The sequence below is a fragment of the Chelon labrosus genome, assembly GCF_963514085.1.
Source record: "Chelon labrosus genome assembly, chromosome: 12".
NCBI lineage: Eukaryota > Metazoa > Chordata > Actinopteri > Mugiliformes > Mugilidae > Chelon > Chelon labrosus.
This window is the reverse complement of record NC_140345.1, coordinates 27,233,946-27,247,468: the sequence shown is the minus strand read 5'-3', so window position 1 is coordinate 27,247,468 and position 13,523 is coordinate 27,233,946.

Sequence of the window (13,523 nt, the reverse complement as noted above, 5' to 3'; positions counted from 1 at the left end):
AACAAACCAAAAACTTATAAAGCAGCTTTACAAGATGCCGATAAATGTCAAGAGCTCCAGATGTAAAGTGGATCTCCGACACTTGTGTCTCTCTCAGCCAGTGGTGTGGGCTGTCAGGGCCTGCAAAGCCTTCTCTCCTGGCCTAAACTGTATCAAAATCACTGACTTCCCTTTTAACTTAGCATTAGAGCATTTATCCAATCATATTTCAGCCATCATGTGTTGCCGGAGTCAAAGAAATCTGCCTCGGCCTTCACAATTAAAACTGGAACATTGTAATGAAGCTGTTCCTTTAACCAATCACATTCCAAGTTCATATTCTTAGGCCTTCTCTGTGGCCTACAGTAGCATCAGCGTTTTCACATCCTCTGATTGGACGGTCAGAGAGCCGCTCCGTTTAAGCCAAGCTAGCGGTTCATGTTCATCTGTTGCTAGCTGCACAAGCAACGTTAACGTCCCCCGTTAACGTTTTGATAGCTATTTGTTGAACCCATGATGGTGGAAGGAGGAGAGGCTATCGATTTGGTTGCAGATCTTCTTAGAAAGACATTATCACGGCAAACTTCGAAGGATATTGAATATTTAAGCTGGATATTGTGAGGAAAGGCCGCTCAACCCAGGAGCTAGCTAGCCTGACCCGGTCGGGAAAAGGGTGTGCCTACCACTTTCAGGTCAGCAACTATGAGCGCTACCCATGGCTGACAGGCTGCGAGGACAACTCTAAATTATTATTATTATTATTCTGTTATATAGAATAAGTTCTGGTGAGTAAAATTAATTATATTTACATCTGTTATGTATATTTTTGACATTTTATTGGGTCGACATTGATGCTTCTGCTGGATTTGACATATGTGGCGCTGGTGGCTGCAGTGAGTGAGAGGAGAGAGTGAGCTTCTTGCTTTAGTAATGACATTCATCTCTCTATATGAGATACTCATCTACAATGCAACGTCCTGTTTCATCCATATGATGTTGATGGTTTCTATAGCATAGTGGCGTCACAACGATTGTATTAAAGAGGTGTTTTGAATGAGGTTGGAGGGCTCTGAAGGCCTAGGTGGAAAATGCACGGCTCGCCACTGCTCTCAGTAAATATTGCTTTGACTCTTTGTTACAGGAGGGTTACCGAACCGTATCTGTTCATCACTTAAGAGCTATAAAAAACTGTTGTTTCATGAGAACTGCAGCTCATCGCTCTCTGAATTTGTAGAGTTTGGACTAAATTTAAGCATAAAATCTATTGCAAGTAAACGTCACAACACTCATGCAGAAAATTGAAGCCTTAAATTTGTGATATATACATCCAAACATCTCTTAAAACAGATGTGGTACTTGAAGGACTTAATAATAATAATAATAATTATAGCATTACCAATTGCATTATCATTATTCTAAAAATTCTCTAAAAAGTGCTATGAGCAGAAACTGGACCTTAGAAGCTGCAGCCACAGACAAGGACAGACCTAATGAAAAATCCTGCTAAGATGCTTTTCCCTCGTGGCAAACACAAATAAAAGCCTTGGGGTGCTGATAAACTAAAACAGCGTGGATGGGCAACACTCCCAGCAGTTATCAGCAAAATGAAAAAAATCATATTGAGTGTGTCCTGGCAACAAGAAACAAGAAGTCCCCCAGCGTTCGCAAAGCAACAGTCTTGAAGCAACTCCAAAGGACTCTGTTGCTCATCATATCAACTCGAAAAACAGATATTTTTTTTATTTTTTTAGTTTATCTCTGCCTCTCGACTTTTTTCTTTCTAAGCGACTGAAGAGTAAAGTCGGCTTCGCTCGTGGTGCGTTTCTTTTCCTGACAGGTCCGGTCGTTTCACTTTGAGCAGCTGCACCGAGAGCTCGTGTGTGTGACAGCTGTTTGTTTGATTGGACATTCCAAGTGTTTCATTTGCAGGTTGCATGCTGTGTTGTTTTGCGATTTTTATTTTTTTTTTGACACCTTTTCCGTGTTGGTGCATTTGTTGTTAAGTGCACATATTGTTTATCTGCTTTTCAATTTGAGAGAGATGTTGAGAGAGGGAATGAAGGAGGGACGCACATGAGAGAGTTGAGATTAGCATTAGCACTGCTCATTTAAAACAGATACCACTTTGTCTGTCTTTGTTTGTCTGCTCTATAGATCAGTTGTGGGCCGTCATGGCCAGCAGAGAAGGCCTAAACTTTATCATAATCACTGACTTCCTTTTTAATATTTGCCCATTAATCTTATTAAATTAATCCCAATAACCAATTCTTTTCATTTTATGACTCAGCTACGGTGCTTCTGGCAGTGTAACTTTACATTAGAGCTTTTATCTAATCATGTTTCAGCCATCATGTGTTGCCGGAGTCAAAGAAATCTGTCTGGGCCTTCACAAATGAAACTGCAGGCGACTGAAGCTTGAAACACATTGTAATGACGCTGTTCCTTTAACTAATCACATCCCAGGTTCATATTCTTAGGCCTTCTCTGTGGCCTACGGTAGCATCAGAGTTTCTGCATTAACGCTTTGTTTAAGCCAAGCTAGTGGTTCATGTTCATCTGTTGTGAGCTAAGCAAATCATCCCCATTGACGTTTTGAACCCAGTATGGTGGAAGCATATCTTCTTAGAAAGACATTTTCATGGCGGACTTAGAAGGAAAAGTTGGATATTGTGAGGAAAGGCCGCCCAACCCCGGAGCTAGCTGGCCTGACCCAGCCAAGGAAGGGTGTGTCCGCTACTTTCAGGTCAGCAACTATGAGCGCTAGGCTTGGCTAACAGGCTCCGAGGAGAACGCCAACTTTCTCAAGTTCTGGTGAGCAAAATGAATTATATTTACATGTTTTATGCATATTTTTGCCATTTTATCAGGTCGACATTGATGCTTCTGCTGGATTTTACGTGTGTGGTGCTGGAGGAGACTTTATGAATTGTTCTAAGTGAGTCTTTTGCTTTAATAATGGCAATCATCTCACTATATGAGATACCTGTCTACGATGTTCTCAGTAATCCAGGTCATGGTACATCCAAAAAAGGTTCAAAAAAGGCAACTGGACTTGTAGAGTTTTTTGAGAAGACTGCTTTAGGGACAGAAACAGCCCCCCCCCCCCCCCCAAAGACAGGTAAGTACCCAACCGCTAATGGAAATTAGCTGCACCAGTTTCTGGTTGTTAACACAACAAACAAGTTTCAGTAGGAGTTCCTATTTTAACCTCAAACTTCCCACCAGTCCCCTAGAACTGAAGAAGCTACTCAGATGATGAGTGGTGAAACGTCTTCTCAAAAAACTCTATAAGTCCAGTTGCCTTGTTTGAACGTTTTTTGGATATCCGTATGATGTTGATGGTTTCTATAGCGGTGGGGTCATAAAAAGGTTGGAGGGCCTTGAAGGCCTTGGTGGAAAATGCACGGCCTGCCGCTGCAATAGATTGATCTATAGATAGGTAGATAGTATCTATATATCTAACAGCCCTGCACTCTTTAAAATAAGTGCAGAAGCAGACGATGTAGACTCCACTACGACACATTTCCTGCAAATGGTGATGCAATCAGCTCTGGTGGTTTGAAGCTAAAGATAAACCAGGTCAACTGAACGTTCCCTGTGGCTTGTGGTAAGGCTTTGTCTTATACATTATATACTCACAGTGTGCCCTGCCTGCACCAGCCCTCGTCTGCATGCTCTGCAGCCTGCTGCAGCATTTCTTCATGGCCCCCCTCCCCAAGAGTTGCTCTCCCAGCTCGCCCTTTTTACCCCGGCGCCACGTTTCGCAGCTGCAGGTGGCGTTTCCGTACAATATTTAACAGATTCACACATGCCTTCGCCTGCTACACCCCCCCCCCCCCAGAGCTCTCCCAGCGGGTCCCTGCACGGCGTTTGAGCTCTGAACAGCGTTACCATCAGTCCAGTGTAAATAACGTGAAGTGGCAACTCATAAATAGTTAATGATGCAAAAAATCCATGAAGTCGCTCCCTGGGCTCTCTGAGCGCCGCGCCACTGCCGGTTTCTGCGTTTTCCTGGAGGGTCTTGTGGGGCGCCCCGTGTTAGTTTGAATCATTGCCGGTGCCGTGGCAAATTCACAGAGCGATTAGTAACAGGTGGTTAAAACGCCACGGCAGGTTATTGGAGGCAGGCTGATATCACAGAGCTAAAGGTAATTAGAAATGTTTGCGCTGCATGTCAATAGCAGCAGACATGAACACGAGACCTCAGCAGCAGAAAAGGAAGGAAAAAACTTTGTTGTTATACTCAAAGGAGCCCCCCCCCCCCACCACCACCACCACCACCACGTCTGGAGATGGAGCACAGTGGGGGAGTCTGAATGGGATCCACTGCTGCTACTTCCTGAATAATGAAAATACTCACATCGCCCTCAGTCCTCTGTTCAACTTTGATATTAAATGACCTCTTATTTAATATCACAGTCATGTAAGTTAACTTAAGGTTTCAGAACATAAGAAGTCCTCTCTGATTCCTTCTGACAGCGCTATTTAATGTATTTAAGCACCGCATGACTAAATATTCATCGCAGTGTTGCTATTAAAACTGAACTACAGTACTGACTTGACGCAACTGTTCCTGTATTACATGTGCAATTAACTATTCAAATAGTTTTAATAATGCTTTTATTAATTCTTCTGCCCATAAAAATCATGTAGCACCTGATTTTCTTTGACATTCCTGCACCTGTCTGGTTTAAACCTTATCTTTTATTGGCTTCCTCGTTATTTGGTGTCCCACAGACGTTACTGCTTTATGTAAAACTAACACTGACGACGGATGTTAAGTCATCTATGTCAGAATGGAAAATCCATCTCTGAACAGAGGAGGTGGACTGAGATAGAATCTGACATCAGTTTATAACGCAGTCTGAACACCTTGAGACTGGAGCCTCTGGACAACAGGGTACCGTTAAGGAATGAAAACCAGAACCAAACAGTTTCCTCTAACTACAGGTTGTTTAGGTAGTTTTAGCAAGTACAACATTATGACATAGGTGAGAAAAGGGCAACTGGACCTGTAGACGCTTCAACCGAGTATCTGCTTCTGTTCTACAAGACTTCTTGGCCGTTGGGGTTTGAAAAGGAGACGCATCGTGGTGGCTCGTTGGTCTAGGGGTATGATTCTCGCTTAGGGTGCGAGAGGTCCCGGGTTCAAATCCCGGACGAGCCCTTTAGGAGGTTTTGGAGAGTTTCCATTATGAGGTTGATTGGTTGATTGGCATCTTGTGCCTATTTTATAAGTTTCTGGTTTGTTCTACTGTGGAGTGAATTTGCTGCGCCCAGAAAGGAGTTGCTTATAAAAAATAAAAAATAAAAATTGTGATCATGAACAGTGTCATCCTAGGGTCCTATGTTCTGCTAGGAAACTTCTGGACCTGGCATTCATTGGTGTGGATGTTACTTAGACATGTAGCACCCACCTAGACCAGACCAGACACCCCCACCCCATAGCAATGACACTCCTTGATGGCAGCAGCCATCCCCAGCAGGATGCAGCCAGACACAGACACACACACAAAAACACTTTAGGAACAACTAAAAAAAAAAAAAAAAACATGAAGAACAGCACAAGGTGTTGACCTGGCCTCCAAATTCACTAGATCCCAAACTGATCGAATATCTGTGGGCTGACCCACAGAGGCCCCTCCCCTCAAAGGCCCCCTCAATATTAGGAAGGTGGTCATCAGGTGATGTATCCAGGTCATGGTATATCCAAAAATGCTGAAACTGAAGTGAAGGAGCTCCTTGGGTGAATGGCACCTTAAGAAACTCTCCAAAACCTCTTAAAGGGCTCGTCCAGGATTTAAACCCGGGACCTAAACGAGAATCATACCCCTAGACCAACGAGCCACCACTGAAGAAGCTACTCGGTTGAACCGTCTACAGGTCCAGTTGTTCTTTTCTCACCTATGTACAAATTGCAAAATGACATTTTTTTTCTCCTTTTTTTTTTTTTTCACCAAAACTACTTGACAAACTACTGAAGGCCTGTCACAGTTACACCAGATCACAGTTTGCTTCTCTGCAGGGTGACGCATGAAGGAACAGAACAAGGAATCCAGTGTCCAAGGTTTCATCCACATCCTTCACCTCTATGGCCAAAGATTCAGTTTCATTTGGTTGCATTTAGAACTATGACAAGATGAAGCCCATGTAGAGAGTTAGACTGGTTGTTTTTAGAGTATATAATTAATGCACTGTGTGTGTGTGTGTATATATATATATATATTATATTATACTGCACAGGTGTTTCTGTTATTGTGTCCCACCCCTAGTACTTCCCTCCAGATATGAAAAATGTATCTGCGGTCTGTGAGAGCTTTCATTTCAGGGAGTGGAGAGCTGCCAGTTTGGAATCTGCAGCCAAAAACAAGAAGGCGGCATCGAGGGAACGGAATAAATAAATGAATAAATAATTGAGCAAATAAATAAATAAATGAACGAACGAACGCAGGACCTGAGTGCGGTCACAGACAAACGTGTGTCGGGCTGAGCCGAGCCGAGCCGGTCCCAGACTCTCCGTTTGAACTTGGACCTTCCTCCTCCTCCTCCTTCTCCTTCTCCTCCTCCTCCTCCTCCTCCTCCTCCTCCCTCGATGCAGCACATTAGTTTCATCGCCGAATTGGATCTCCTCATGCACGCAGCGAGTTTCCCCATCAGCTGCCTGTCTGTCAGTATGAGGATGGTAATTCGGAAGGGAAGGAGGCTGGGGAACAGCTGCTCTCGCAACAGCCAATAATAATGCAAAAAAAAAAAAAAATGTACTAACCTTAAAAACCACAGAGATGGGACTAAATTGGGAATGTATACAGCTTTTCGCGGGGCCCTCTCCCGTGAATTGTCTCTTCCCTGACAAGCAGCTCATTGCATTTCCCATCATGCATCTGATCGGTCATTCAGAAACACAAAACACAAATAAGTCAAGTCGACCATCTGCTTGTTAGCGGCAACTATAAAAGTGCCTGTTTTTAGATAAACAATGGAATCACTCTGACGGGCCACCTGAACGGAAAATCTAATATTTTCGCGTTACTTAAAGGCAGCGTTTCTGTCAGCTACAAAACAGAGCTCGTCTTTAATTTATTACAGCAACACACAATGCTCGTGTTGTCCTCATTTTCTAAATCAATAATCAGCCCAGCATGCTTCATTAACAGTGACCAATCAGAGACAAGCTGGGGATCTCATTTTACAACATGAGCATTCTGAAGACATAAACCATCTGCTACTTGTAGGAACAGAAAAATCAAATTAATCCATTCTTATCATGCATTCAGATTTTAAAGCAATTAAAGATGTTCTCAGTCTAATCGCAGACACAGAAGTAGCTCGGTAATGAGGAAGGCAAACTCTTAGGTGAACTTTCCAGGGTTCTCGAACGCCGCGTTTGGAAACTTTACAAGTCTCCCACACTCCAGTGAGCCGTTAGCCTGTACAATACAGATGTTGGCAACAACAATGAATTTTTTATTAAGCATTTAATCATTGCACAAACCCAGATTTCCCATAATAGGGGGCTCAAATTCAAAATCCAGGGATGCCAAACCATCCACGGCGTAATGTTTTCTTTTTTAATATAAGAAATAAACAGCTGCCAAACAAGCGCAACTGGTTTTAAGATTATATAAAACCCGATGATGAACTAGAATGCTGAATTTACCTTAATTAAGCTCGGGGAGTTCTGCTCGCCCAGAATGCTAATTTGAGCTCAGATGTGGAGCCGGGGCCGCCGTTAACCTCGGAGGGCTCGGGCATCAAAAACCCCACCCAACCGGCGCTTATTGCGGCGCGGTGCTGTCCAATTAAAGCCAAAATATGGACAGGCTTTAAGAGCAGACACAATACGGAGCGGTGCTTGATTCTCACGGTGGCGTCCCCGACCTCTGTCGTTAACCTAGAACGTGCGCAGAGTGACGGACTCTTTGCCGTCCAGTCAGTCTGCAGCTCCTGTCGCTTCTTTCTGTTACGTCATCTGCAAACAGGAACATGAATCCAGATCGCTGCTGCACGTTAGACCTGGCAGACGACTGACAAGAAGCCGTCGTCTTACATTCAAGTGCTTTTACTGACAACACAATGTGCCACATATGCAAGGTGAATGATTTCTTTAATAAAGCTCCTTTCCTTCACCTTCGTCTCGGGGCCCTCAGACGACGCTCACCTGCTCCACCGCCGACAACCAGCACAAGTTATCACTGGAGGATATAGAGGATGGTGCAGCACAGTCTTTTAGGGGAAGTTTTCCTGCTTTTAACTTCACTACAGGCCTTTCATTTAACACTTTTAGTTCATAAAATACAAAACGAAGACTTGTTGAACTGCATATTAACTCACAGGATGAGTTCAATTTCCCTGCTTTTTGTTTTCGCTCCGATTATTGTCATTATCAGGGCTATATCCCGAGTTTAGTTGCTTTTCCTCTCTGCAACAGCACAATATTCATGTGCACTCATAATTTGTGGGCCCCGGTTGAAATGAAGCCCCCCCCTCACCAACCAACCAACCAAACGCTCGCCCGCCCCCACCCTCAGTGCCGGGGGTTTGCTGGGCCGGCGACCGAGCCAAGAGCGCAATGAGCTCATTGTTACGCTCCGACTGCTGCTCTCGATTTCAGAGCTATCAACAGCTGTCGATCGGAGATGTCCTGGACCACGTCCATCAATCACAGCCCGCCCCCCTCCCCCCACTCGAGTCGTCAGGAGACAAAACAAATAAGAGTCAGCCAAATACACGGCCCAGTGTCAAACCAGGTGCGACAAAACAGCCGGACACGAATACAAAAAAAAAATAAACTGTTTATGTAGTTACTGTTTAAAAGGTCAAAAGTTCAGCAGCGCGTGACGCTTAGGTGCCGGTCCCGGTGGAGCATCACCCCCCCCCCCCAAACGCTGCCAGGCTGAGAGTTTGACTCTCACTCAGGTCAGCCATGCTGAAAATAAATGAACTCACCGCTCTGGAAGCTGCAAATGATCAAATGTCTGCAGCTACGAAACAAAAACAGAAACCTGAAGCCGCAAGCTGTACCTGGAGAACGATCCGTTCTCAAACTCACTAATATTTAAACCGCTAAAAGAAAACCTAAAGAAACAGTCCAGACAAAGTATTGATCGACTGTTTTGTGTTGTGTCTGCATGCGAGTCTAAACTACAATGACTACGTCTGACGATGTTTTTTCAGATCACACGTGACACACGGAGGAGAAGCTGCTCTGCACCTTTTTAATGAAAGTTCAGTTTCCTGTACAGTTTTCAGCCATTAGTGGTGCAGAGATGCAACGCCGTGTGTGTGTCACGGCTTTGTTTTTATTTTGCATGAACATACGTGATACAAACTCCTGCCACCTCCATCCTGCTACTGAACGACAGTTGGTGGTAATAACGTGCACATAAGCAGTGACCCAGTAAAAGGATTTAAAAATGAAACAGGGTTTTGTAAATGTTTTGTGTGCAAGGAAATGCTCATAGAACATGTCTGTCGAATACATTTCTAGATGTTCAATTTGTTTCTGTTAAAAAACAAATGTAAGACCTGCAAAAAAAAAAAAGGTCACTGTTCTGATTTTGTATTATATTAGATCGTCTATATTGTGGATTCTTTATGTTTAGGATTCCAGTCAAACAGTTTATTCATTAACAGGTCATTTGCATAAATAGACTAACACTAATTATCAAATTATATTGTCGATATCTAGTCCCTGTACATAGCTGCTGCAACAGTGAAATTTCCCAGTTTGGGATTAATAAAGTATTTATTATTATCAAATCAAGTTTTATTGTCATTTTGACATAAATACAACTGTGCAGACAGAATGAAATGTTGTTTGTCTCTGGGATCTGTGCAGACTTAGTTAAATAAGCTAAATAAGTAAAAGACTCAGTTATAATAAGTTAAAAGGCCTAGTTAAAAGAAGTAAAGTGCAAGGTGCCCTTCCTGCATCAGATCAGCATCTATCTATTTATCTATCTAGTGATATTTCATGCAAATATACATTTAACATTCTCTACTTGCAGCTTTTCATTTGTTTGGATTTTTCATGCCATTGTGAACTGAATACCAGATGTTTCATTTTGATGAGAAGCTCATCCACAGGCTCGATGCTGCACGCGTGCATGCGGCTGAACCGTGTTATTTACACGTCATACCTGCGGCTGGAGCAGGAGCGTCCGTCAGTATGGATCTGACAAACAGAGCGCAGGTAAATAAATCATCACCCAGCCCTACCCAGCCACTAACCCCAACGCCATCTGTTAGCATCAAAACTATATGACACAGAGATACATAATTAATAGTTAAACAACAATCTAATTAAAACGGACAAACTGGATGCTCCCGCCGCCGGGGAGCCGTAATTACGGGCTAAATTTTAAGCTAGAATGAAATATTTAAACAGGAAAATTATCTTTCACTCTCCGGTCTTGAACGCATTAATATGGATATGTGGAGCGCGTTCGAAGTGGGACCTACAAGATGTAATTTTCCTTCATCAAAGCGGCAACTAATTGTTAAGTTTGCCGCTGTGCCATATGTGCAGCGCTGCTGGATGAGAAATGCAAAAGAGCCTTTTTACTTTCACCAGACTTTCTGCCTTTCTTGAGCATTTGCTCTTTCTAGAAAGTAAAAAAAAAAATAAAACCAGCCACGTTTAGGAGAACCTGTGCGCTCCCATCAGTTAACCAGCTGCTCCACGTATCCCCGCGTAGCCTACTTGACCCCCGTGACCCCCATTTATGTAACTTACGCCGTCGTTAAGAAGCGTGAAGCCTCACCTCGCCGGTTTGGGGGGCTGATATTTATTTGCGCGAGCCGTCCAGCAGATGCAGACAGAGACGCGAGGAAGCACGCATACGTTCATACAAGGGGGTAACGTGATGTTTCCCCGAAGGCCCATCAATTCCTATGTGTAGCAACCACATATTCCAAGCCGCCATCAAAATCCAAACAAGATCCGTCAGCAATTAAGGGAATACGGGGGGACATTAGAAAGACGAGCTGCTACCCGGCCTACATTCCCATTCCCTGCACAGCGGGCAGTGGGATGAGTCTGGCATGGAGGCACTCGTGGAAGACCCACGCATACCCTGGGTCATCTATATTCCACCCATGTTATGGCAATATTGATATTGGCAGGCAGGCTGCTGATATTGGGTACGTAATGATGCAATTAAAACAGGAGCCATTTTACTATTATTGGCAAGAATGCGTGTCCCTCCCCTCCTCCCTCCCATTTTAGGAGGCAAATATGATTTGGAAGCAATGCAGAGAGATCCGGAGAGAGCCCACTCGTAACAAAGGAATTCATCTTGTCGTATCACTGTCGTTTTTTGGTTCATCTGTTAATGCAGTTTATTAGAGGGAGGAACTGGGCTTTTTGCGGATGCTCACGTATTTACATAAACCTATCATGCGTGCGCCGTTTCCATGTCCTCCTCAAATCGCAAAGTACGCCGCCATAATTCACCTTGCAACAAACCATTGAGCCGAGTCTTATGTTTTGCTTAACTGCACTCAAGTTGAGAATCAAATATATAACGAGGGAGAAATGCTTTTTTTTTGCCCATTATTGAAGTCATCTGCAAAGATATGAGATCTGAAAAAGAGCCCCAGAATGAAAGAAAAATGCAAATCAGCCCAATAATATTGGTTTATGCACAGGTTATATACCTTGGAAATAAAAGACCCGAGTGCTTTTAGAGCCATATGTTGCTTCTTTGTTCCAAGAGGGGAGATGCATTCATGTCACTTATGTTTCTGATTAGCAAAATGATTTATGCCACAATCGCTCAAAAATTCCGACAGCGAATGTGAAAATGCATTGTGACTCCACCAGATGTGCACAATAAAACAAGATTCCCATTGTAATCTGGGGTACTTAGTTTATATGAAGCTAATATAAGGCACACTTGGATGTGGCAAAGTCACTCTTTTTAAAATTTGACTATAAATGATTGGAAATAAATTGTGTGTTTTATGCTGGATGGCATGAGTGGGTTGATAAATTAGGAACAGTTTTGTACCCTGACTTATCTACAAGACAAACCTGGTGGAGATCACAGGGATTAATTGCTTCAGAGGTGTGGAACGTCGCTTTCCCATTCTTCCCCGCGCATTCTGTGCCTAAACAATGATTAATCACCCTTTAACTATTCTCCAGAGGATGCCAGCATTTGCCAAGCCTGGCCTTATCCGCCCAAATCCGCCTGTGCAGGTTGGGGAAGGTACTTGCCAGGTAACAGCGAAGGCAACCTGTCCTCATCCGTTATCAGATTAGGGAAGTGTCAGGGAGCAGACGCACAGGAGCAACGCTGTTGTTCCTGCAGATCCCAAACCACTGCCCACCAGCTCCCCCCCTAAAACACACCCTCCAGTTAGATTTCCTCCACTTGCCGCCCTAACCAACCAACCCCTCCACCCCGCCCACCTCGGCTGCCACTCACTCCAAAACTGTCAGCTCGGTCAAGTCTTCCCAGCCCGTCACGTGTCCAGGCTCCTCTGGCAGCTCACGATGCTGCTGATTGACTGCCAGCAGTGAACGCTGAGAGTCAGATCACGTGAATCCAACTTCTTTAGGAAGTAGTAAAAAATGACCTTCAGGAAGGACTCACCTGTAATCAGCAAATATCTTAAATCACCTTATGTTTGTGTTACATATACACCGATCAGCCACAACATTATGACCACTGACAGGATAAGTAAATAACACTGAAACCATCTTGTGGCAATTCATTGGTGCTGGGAAACTTCTGGACCTGGCATTCATTGGTGTGGATGTTACTTAGACATGTAGCACCCACCTAGACCAGACCAGGAACCCCCACCCCATAGCAATGTCACTTCTTGATGGCAGCAGCCATCCCCAGCAGGATGCAGCCGGACACAGACACACACACAAAAAATATGAAGGACAGCACAAGGTGTTGACCTGGCCTCCAAATTCACTAGATCCCAAACTGATCGAGGAGATCGAGGAGGAGCAATGCGGTTTTCGTCCCAGACATGGAACCATGTCCCAGCTCTTTACCCTCGCTAGGGTGCTGAAGGGGAAATGGGAATTTGCCCAACCAGTCCACATGTGTTTTGTGGAGTTGGAGAGGGCTTACGACTGTATCCCCAGAGGGCTCCTGTGGGAGGTGCTCCGGGAGTATGGGGTGGATGGCCCCATTCAGTCCCTGTACCAAGGGACTGCGAGTTTCCTGTTCCCGGTGAGGGTTGGACTCGGCCAGGACTGCCCATTGTCACTGGTTCTGCTCCTAACTTTTACGGACAGAATTTCTAGGCGCAGCCGGGTGGGCGAGGGTGTCGGGTTCAGTGATCGGAGTATCTCGTCCCTGCTTTTTGCAGATGACGTGGTGTCCCTAGCTTCATCGAACAACGACCTCCAGCTCTTGATGGGGCGGTTCAGAGCCCAATGTGAAGCTGCTGGGACGAAGATCAGCACCTAAACTGAATCAAAACAATATTTTAAATCCTTATTTTTTTCTGATTCTCACAGTAATGTCAAAACAAAAGACACTACTTTGTGCAAAGCCTCAAATATCTCAGTGAAATCT